The following is a 9,470-nucleotide window of genomic DNA, read 5'->3' as shown; positions in this document are numbered from 1 at the left end:
CTCTATTCTATCCTATCCTCTATCCTATATTATCCTCTATCCTATCCTATGATCTCTCCGATCCTATCCTCTATCGTCTCCTGTCCTCTATTCTATCCAACCTCCTATCCTATCCTCTATCCTATACTCTATCCTATCCTCTATCCTATCCTCTATCCACTATCCTATCGTATCCTCAATGCTATCCTATCGTTTTATCCTCTCCTATCCTTTATACTACCCTATCCTCTATCATATCCTATCCTCTATCCTATCCAATCCTACATCCTATCCTATCCTCCATCTTCTCCTATCCTCTATCCTATCCTATCCTCTATCCTATCCTATCCTCTATCCTATCCTATCATCCATCCTATCCTATCCTCGATCCTATCCTATCCTCTATCCTCTCCTATCCTTTATACTAACCAATCCTCTATCCTATCCTCTATCCTATCCTATCCTCAATCCTATCCTATCCTATGCTCTTTCCTATTCTATACTCTATCCTATCCTATCCTCTATCCTATCCTATACTCTATCCTATCCTATCCTCTATCCTAACCTATCCTCTATCCTATCCTATCCTCTATCCTATCCTATCCTCTGTCCTATCCTATCCTCTATCCTATCCTATCCTCTATCCTATCCTATCCTCTATCCTATCCTATCCTCTATCCTATCCTATCCTCTATCGTATCCTATCCTCTATCCCATCCTATCCTCTATAGTATCCTATCCTCTATCCTATCCTATCCCCTATTTTATCCTCTATCGTATCCTATCCTCTGTCCTATAATATCCTCTATCCTATCCTCTATCCTATCCTATCCTCTATCCTATCCTATTCTCTATCCTATCCTATCCTCTATCCTATCCTATCCTCTATCATCTGCTCTATTCTATCCTATCCACTGTCCTATCCTATCCTCAATCCTATCCTATCCTCTATCCTTTCCTAGCCTTTATACTAACCAATCCTCTATCCTATCCTCTATCCTATCCTATCCTCCATCCTATCCTATCCTCTATCCTATCCTATCCTCTATCCTATCCTATCCTCAATCCTATCCTATCCTCTATCCTATCCAATCCTCTATCCTATCCTCTATCCTATCCTATCCTCTATCCTATCCTATCCTCTGTCCTATCCTCTATCCTATCCTCAACCCTATCCTATCCTCATTACTATCCTATACTCCATTATATCCTATGCGCTATCCTATCATATCCTCTATCCTATAATATCCTCTATCCTATACTCTATCCTATCCTCTATCCTATCCTATCCTCTATCCTATCCTATTCTCTATCCTATCCTATTCTCTATCCTATCCTATCCTCAATCCTATGCTATCCTCTATCCTATCCTATCCTCTATCCTATCCTATCCTCTATCCTATCCTATCCTCTATCCTATCCTCTATCCTATCCTCTATCCTATCCTATCATCTATCCTATCCTATCCTCTATCATATCCTATCCTCCATCGTCTCCTATCCTCTATCGTATCCAATCCCCCATCCTATCCTGTATCCTATCCTATTCTCTATCCTATCCTTTATCCTATCCTGTCCTCAATCCTATCACATCCTCAATCCTATCCTATCCTATGCTCTTTCCTATTCTATACTGTATCCAATCCTATCCTCTATCCAATCCTATTCTCTACCCTATCCTAACCTCTATCCTATCTTATCTTCTATCCTATCGTGTCCTCTATTCTATCCTATCCTCTACATTATGCTATCCTCTATCCTATCCTATCCTCTATCCTATCCTCTATCCTATCCTCTATCCTATCCTATTCTCTATCCTATCGGATCCCCATCTTATCCTCTATCCTATCTTATCCTCTATCCTACCCTATCCTCTATCCTATCTTATCTTCTATCCTATCCTGTCCTCTATTCTATCCTATCCTCTATCCTATCCTCTATTCTACCCTCTATCCTATCCTATCCTCAATCCTACCCTATCCTATATCGTATCCTATCCTGTACCCTATCCAATCCCCCATCCTATCCTCTATCCTATCCTCTATCCTATCCTATCCTCTATCCTATCCTATCCTCTATCCTATCCTATCCTATATCCTATCCAATCCCCTATCCTATCCTATATCCTATCCAATCCCCTATCCTATCCTCTATCCTATAATATCCCCTACCCTATCCAATCCTCTATCCTATCCTCTATTCTACCCTCTATCCTATCCTATCCTCAATCCTACCCTATCCTATATCGTATCCTATCCTATACCCTATCCAATTCCCCATCCTATCCTCTATCCTATCCTCTATCCTATCCTATCCTCTATCCTATCCTATCCTATCCTCTATCCTATCCTATCCTCTATCCTATCCTATCCTCTATCCTTTTTTTTTTTTTTTTTTTTTTTCGAGGAGGTAATCTCGTTACGGATACCCGAACCCCCCCGGGGGGGGATGGTCCGGGTTATGTGGGACTCCACGGCTGGTTGGTGCAACGCCGAGTATACCCACCAACTCCTCCCCGTCCGTCCCTAGACTCCTGGGGGCACCCGTGCTCTGCGCGCGCATGTCAATCCGGTGTGCCCCCGCCTTAGCATACCACCCGGGGGGTGGGGGCGACGCGGCCCCCTCCCGTACCTACTCTATCCGAAGGCACCACGCAACGGACGACGTGGCGCCTTCCCCCCCTGTTAGGCCGCCCGATGAGCATCCGGGCCCCCGCCCGAGATGCCCGGCAGCCTCCGGGGACGCCGTTGGTGACCGAGTGTAAGGGGATATCCGATCCCCCGCCTCGAGATCATCAAGGGCGTCCCCGCTCGCGTCAGAGGCGTCGCAACGGGGGTACGCCCCCGGGGCGTACCCTGCGCCGCCTCCCCCCCTTCGGCCGGGATCGTGATTACGCTCCCGATCCCGTTCCGCAGCCTCCTTCCGCAGCATAACCCGCTCGCAGAAGGAAGCGAACCCCCTCCACGCCTCCTCGCCACCGGCTGCCGCAGCGACGACAGCCGGGAGCGAGAGGTCGTGGCCCACCGCGCGCCGCAGGGCACGGCGCTCTCCCCCCCATGCCGGACACTCCTCCAGTGTGTGTTGCGCCGTGTCCCGCGGCTCGCCGCAGTGGTGACACGCCTCCTCGGTCTCCCTCCCGATGCGACACAGGTAGTCGCCGAAGCACCCGTGCCCGCTCATCACCTGCGTCACACGGTAGGAGACCCTATGCCCCATCCATCCCCTGTTCCATTGATCGAACACCGGGAGGATGGCCCGAACGGCCCGCCTCTCGCCCTCCCTCGTCCCGGGAAGGCTATCGCGCCACTCCCGGGCTGCGTGCCGCCGAGCATGTCGCCTGAGCTCATCCACCATGAGCCGCGCCTGATCCGGGGCCACCCCCCGGAGCCGGAGTTCCCTGGAGTGCGTATGCACATCCGCCAACACGCGGGCCTCCAGCTCGAGGGGGATCAGCCCCGACATCACCATCGCCGTCGCGTATGAAATGGTGCGGTACCCCCGCACGATGCCTATGGCCAGCCTGCGCTCGATGCGACGCAGCAGCGACCGTGTGCCGCCACTGCGCCCCCTAGCCAAGACATCGCGCGCCCATACAGGGGCTCCGTACAGGACCAAAACTCGCACCACCACCGTTAACAGACGACGCACCCGTCCACAGGGTCCCCCGAGATTCGGGAGAAGGCGACCGAGCGCAGCGGTCGCCCTCTCCGCCCGGGGCGCCAGCGACTCAAGGTGGCGGTCAAAACGCCACCGGCCGTCAAGCTCGAGTCCCAGGTACCGCATCTGGGACCCGACCTTGACCATCCCCTCCCCCACGCAGATCCAGCACTGGGGAGGCGCCGCCAACCGGGCCGAGCGGAGAAACCACATGGCCCTGGTTTTCTCGACGGACACCTCTAGGCCCAGCGACCGGATCGCGCGCACCGCGCGCCACGCGCCGCGCTCCGCCAGGCAGATGGCCTCCTTCGCATACCTCCCGGTGGCCAATACCAGCGTGTCGTCGGCGTAACACGTCAGGCTGACCCCGGGAGGCATCTCCTCCCGCAGGACGCGATCGTACGCAAGATTCCACAGCAACGGGCCCAACACCGAGCCCTGCGGAACCCCGCGCACGACGCCCCTGCGCACCATCCCGTACCGGCCGGGATACTCTATACCCCTGTCGGAGAGATAGCTCCCGATCACCCTTCTGAGATACAGAGGCACCCGGTGGAAGACCAGGGCCTCCATTATCCGATCCCAGGGGACGGTGTTGAACGCGTTAGCGATATCCAAGGATATCGCCAACGCAACACCGCCCCCCCTCGTACAGGCCTCCGAGAGAGCCCTCACCCGCCGAATAGCGTCGACGGTGGAGAGACCCTCCCGGAAGCCGAATTGAACCCCGCTCAGATCGGTGACCCCTCCCGCCGACAGGTGCCGGACGAGGCGTCCAACGAGTACGCGCTCGAACAACTTCCCCGCCTCGTCCAGCAGGCAAATTGGCCGGTACCCTGAGGGCGAGTCCCGGGACTTGCCCCCCTTCGGAAGGAGGACCAACCTGCCCGACTTCCACTCCGTGGGGAACACCCCCTCCCTCAGACAGCCGCTATACAGCTGCCGGAGTTCGGCGGCGAGTCCCCCCTCCAGGGCCAAGACCAACGCGCGGCCCGGCACCCCGTCCGGGCCCGGGGCCTTGCGGCCCACCCGCCGCGCCCTGGCCATCGCCTCACCCAGCTCGCCGGCCGACACCTCCCACTCTGCGGACCAGGAGAGAGGCTCCTGTTCCCAATGGGAGCGGCGCAGTTGTCCCCCCTCTCGCGGGAAGAGGGACGCCACCACTCCCTCGAGCAGGTGGGGGTCCATCGACTCCGTCACCGGAGGCGCCCACGCGCGCAGCTTGTTCATGACAAGCTTGTACGGGCGCCCCCATGGATCGGAGTCCACCGTGCCGACGAGCTCCGACCACGCGTCGGCCCTGGCCCGCGCGATAGCCCTGCGGAGAACCCCGAGCGCGGCTCGGTACTCCCCGCCGAGCCTCGCCGTCGCCTCCTCGTCGTCGCGCCTCCTACGCGCTCGGCCGTACCGACGCCGCGCGGCATTGCAGGCACGCCGGAGCTCCGCAATGCCGGCGGACCACCAGTACGCCGCCCTCCTGGGGGCGAACCGGCTGCGGGGCATGGCGGTGTCGCACACCGCCGTCATTACCTCCCGCAGCCGCCTCGCCCCTTGCGCAGGCGCCAGCTCGGACAGGGCCGGCCCCGTCCATGTCGCCGCGGCTACCGCGGCCCCGAACGCGTCCGCGTCCAGCCGCTTCAAGGCCCATCGCGGCCGTCGGTCCCCCCGGCCCGGCCGGGAATCCCGCGCGTGGAGGGTGGGCCACACGTCCATGACGATGGGCGCATGGTCTGACGCAATCTCTATCTCCTCGGCCACCCTCCATCCCGACACCCGGCGCACGGCCGAGGGAGTCCCCCATGTCAGGTCGACAATCGAGACCCCCTGCGGACGCACGCACGTCGGCGTGGATCCCCGGTTAATCAACCGGAGATCCAGGCCGGCCGCCCAGGTTAACACCTCGCTACCCCTAGTGGTCGTCCTGGGACTCCCCCACGATACCGCGTGGGCATTGAAGTCTCCCAAAACGAGAACCGGGCGGGCGCTGCACCGCGCGATGCAGCTGTTCAGCCCGCCCAGGAACCCCCGAAATTGATCGAGGCCACAGCTCGGCGAGATGTAGATCCCGACAACCGCGATGTCCCCCCATTGCACCGCCACGAATCCGTCGCCCCGCTCCAGAAGGGAGACCGACGGGGACCCGGGGCGGCTTCCCGCCACTATTACTACGGAGCCGATCTCGTCCCCCACCCAGAAGGGGTGTTCGGGGACTGCGTACGGCTCCGCCGCAACTGCCAGCCCAGCCCCCCACTCGCGCACGGCTTGGACAAACAGGTCCTGTGCCGCGCGCGAGTGGTTGAGGTTCGCCTGCAGAACCGGAGTAGGATTAAAAGTACCTACTCTAACATGGGCTCTGCAGAGTCCCCTCCCTGGGAGGTCCGGGCCCCCGGCGCCGTCTGCGGCCGCTGCGCGGATGCAGCCCCAGACGCGCCCTTCTCTTTCGTCGCCGCGCGGCCCCTCTTGGGAGCCGGGGCACACGCTTTGGCCCCGAATCTATGGCCCGATGGTCTCCCCAGGTCCGCGCAGAGCGGACACCTGGGGGCGGCCTTACAGGCCGAAGCCCGGTGCTCCGCCGCCCCGCAGCGGTAGCACATCGCGCCTCTGTCGACCGCGCTCTTGCATGTCGCCCGCGTGTGCCCCGTCTCCAAACAACGGAAGCATTGGAGGGGCCGCTCCCTCAGCGCCTCGACGCGGGCCGAGGACCAGCCGACCAGCAGCCGGCCTCCCGCCAACACTTTCTTGACGGCCGCGAGGGGGCCCTGGGCCCAACAGGAGCCCAGCGCCTGCTCCGAGGCGGGTCTGCGGATCTCGCCGACCCGGAACTCCGCCGCGGAACACCCCCCCGCCGCCGCCAGCGCCGCCGCTACGTCCCCGGGCGACACCGAGTCGTCCAGGCCCGCCACGCGCACCTCGCCGCGCTTGACCGCCTGGGAGACCTTAACCCCGGTCCCCCCAAGCGCCTCGGCGATCCTCCCGGAGAGGGCCCGTGCCTTCTCCTGGCACCCCGTGCCCCTGACCTCCAGGAGGATCCCGCCGGTTTTCGACCGCCTGGGAAGCACCCCCGACTCGATCCCGATAGCCTTGAGGTCCACCCTCTCTTTTGCCCTGGCCATCACCTCCGAATAAGTGAGCTTGCAGCTCTCGGGGATGGTGATGGCCACTGCTCCCGTTCTGGGGGTGCGTCCCAGGCCACCGTCCCTCCCGGCGGCGGGCTTCGCCGCGCTCGCGCCGCCCTGCACTCGTGCGCCGCCCGCCGCCCTCGGCTCCCTCGCAGCCTGCAGCCATGAAGCGGCGGCAGCTGCCTCGGCCGCGGCTGCTCTCGCCGCAGCCTCCTCCGCGGCCATCTTCTTCTTGGCCCTCTTCGCCGCCTTGCTCGTCACCTCCATCCACGAGGCCGGGACGACCGGTGGCGGAATGATAACGGGGGGCACCACCCTCACGTTGGACACGACCACCGGTCCAGTCCCCTTGGTGACAGACGTCGCCGGCAGAGAAGCCACCGGCGTCGCCTCGCGCGCCGACTTACCCTCCGCCCGGAGGGCCGGGGCCAACCCGGCCAGAATCGTCCGGAACCGCTCCTCCATCCGGGCCTCTAGCTCCCGGTTCCTGGCCGTTATCAGCGCGCCGACCCGGAGAAGCAGGGCTTCGGAGTCCAAAACTCCCGCTCCCTCCCCCGACGATCCCATCGCCTCCATCCCCCGCGTACGGACCCCCGCTGTCGAGGAGGCGGGGGGCGCTTCCCCTATTGGCGCATGTCCCGCCCGGCGACCGCTGTCGGTGTTCGCCCGCCGCCCGGCCTCCATTGACCGGAGCCTCGCCCGGAGGTCACCCGCCTCCTTCGCGAGGGCCGCGTTCTGCTCGCGGAGGCGGGCCACCTCCTGGCTACCCTGCCACGCCATCCCGGTAAAGCACCGCTGCATCAAGGTGGTGCAGTGGGCCCTGGCGACTGCAGAACAATCCCGCAAGTCTTTAGCCAGGTCCCCCTTGAGGCCCTTTGAGACGGTGGAGACTCTCTCCACCCTCAACATCGCCTCCTCCACCTCCCCTACTAGCTGCGCTGTCGGCATCCTCCCACCCAGCTCGATGAGGTCATCCACCCTCCTCGTCTGACTCCTCTCGGCGCGGCCGCCGAGGGCCAGATCCATGGTGGGCGTCCCCGACGAGCCCTCCCCGGGGTCCGTCCGCGACACCGACCCGCCGCGGGTGTGCTGCCCCCCCTCTAACCGGGCACGCTTGGGGTCAGAGACCCCAGATGTCGCGCCCCGCTTCTCCGCGCCCCCGCGCGTCACGATCGAGCCGACGGAGCTCGAGATGGAGATGATTGTTTCATCCCCATCCGAGTCCTCGTCCGCGATGACCACGACCGCGTCCTCCCCGGCAGTAATCGTTGCCATCCCCTCCCCGTCAGTGACCGCTGCCGTCTCTTCCCCCGCCGCAGCTGCTGCCGTATCGGCAGCCTCCCCCACAACATCAAGGTTTTTATTATACGATTCCATATCTGGTCCCACGAGATTGGCAGGAAAAAACACGTCCGCCCGGGCAGAGCCTCCTTGCCCGGGTAAGGCTAATTTCAACTGGAGTTCGCCAGGTATCCAGAGATGGTGCGCTAGTGGCTGATGTACCCCACCAGCCGCGCCCTGTAGCCAGGGCGTACCCTCTCACCGCGCACCTAAGCTTAGGGCATTAGGGATTTTTATAGAGGTTATCATCCTCGCGGCCCGGCCGATTAAGGCAAGACCACCGTTCCGGTAAAACATGACCACCGGTTTACGGCAAGGGCCCTGCGGCGACCTCCCCGGTCGTTATCGCAGGACCCATTCCGCGGTTTTTTTTTATCCCTCCGTGTGAGCCTTACCGGCAAGGGAGGCCCTGCCAGGATCCGAAGATCCCGCCGGCATCGCCTCATACATCATTGGGACTACTTTCCGCGGAATACCCCTCGCTCCGTTAGCAACACACAACTATGTGTGTTCCCAGGGACCACCACGAGGAGGTGGAGCGTAGAGGATTTTAGGGATATGACCGCCACCACTCTGGCATACCTAGTAGTGGATCCGAGTCACCACTACTAAGCCCATATCCCCTCGGTCCCCACCTATCCTCTATCCTATCCTATCCTCTATCCCATCCTATCCTGTATCCTATCCTATCCTCAATCCTATCCTATCCTCTATCCTATCCTATCCTCTATCCTATCCTATCCTCTATCCTATCCTATCCTCTATCCTATCCTATACTCTATCCTGACCTATCCTCTATCCTATCCTATTCTCTATACTATACTATCCTCTATAATATCGTATCCTCTATCATATCCTATCCTCTTGCCTATAATATCATCTACCCTATCCTATCCTCTATCCTATCCAATCTCCTACCCTATCCTCTATCCTATCCTATCCTCTATCGTCTGCTCTATCCTATCCTATCCTCTATCGTCTGCTCTATCCTATCCTATCCTCTATCGTCTGCTCTATCCTATCCTATCCACTATCCTATCCTATCCACAATGCTATCCTATTCTCTATCCTCACCTATCCTTTATACTATCCGATCATCTATCCTAACCTATCCTCTATCCTATCCTATCCTCTTTCCTATCCTATCCTCTATCCTATCCTATCCTCTATCCTAACCTACCCTCTATCCTATCCTATCCTCTATCCTATCCTATCCTCAACGCTATCCTATCCTCATTCCTATCCTATACTCCATTATATCCTATCCGCTATCCTACCATATCCTCTATCCTATAATATCCTCTATCCTATCCAATCCTCTATCCTATCCTCTATCCTACCCTCTATCCTATCCTATCCTCTGTCCTATCCTATC

The sequence above is a fragment of the Halictus rubicundus genome, unplaced genomic scaffold (genome assembly GCF_050948215.1).
Source record: "Halictus rubicundus isolate RS-2024b unplaced genomic scaffold, iyHalRubi1_principal scaffold0065, whole genome shotgun sequence".
Classification (NCBI taxonomy): domain Eukaryota; kingdom Metazoa; phylum Arthropoda; class Insecta; order Hymenoptera; family Halictidae; genus Halictus; species Halictus rubicundus.
The sequence above is the reverse complement of the archived record's forward strand: the minus strand, read 5'-3'. Positions refer to the sequence as shown.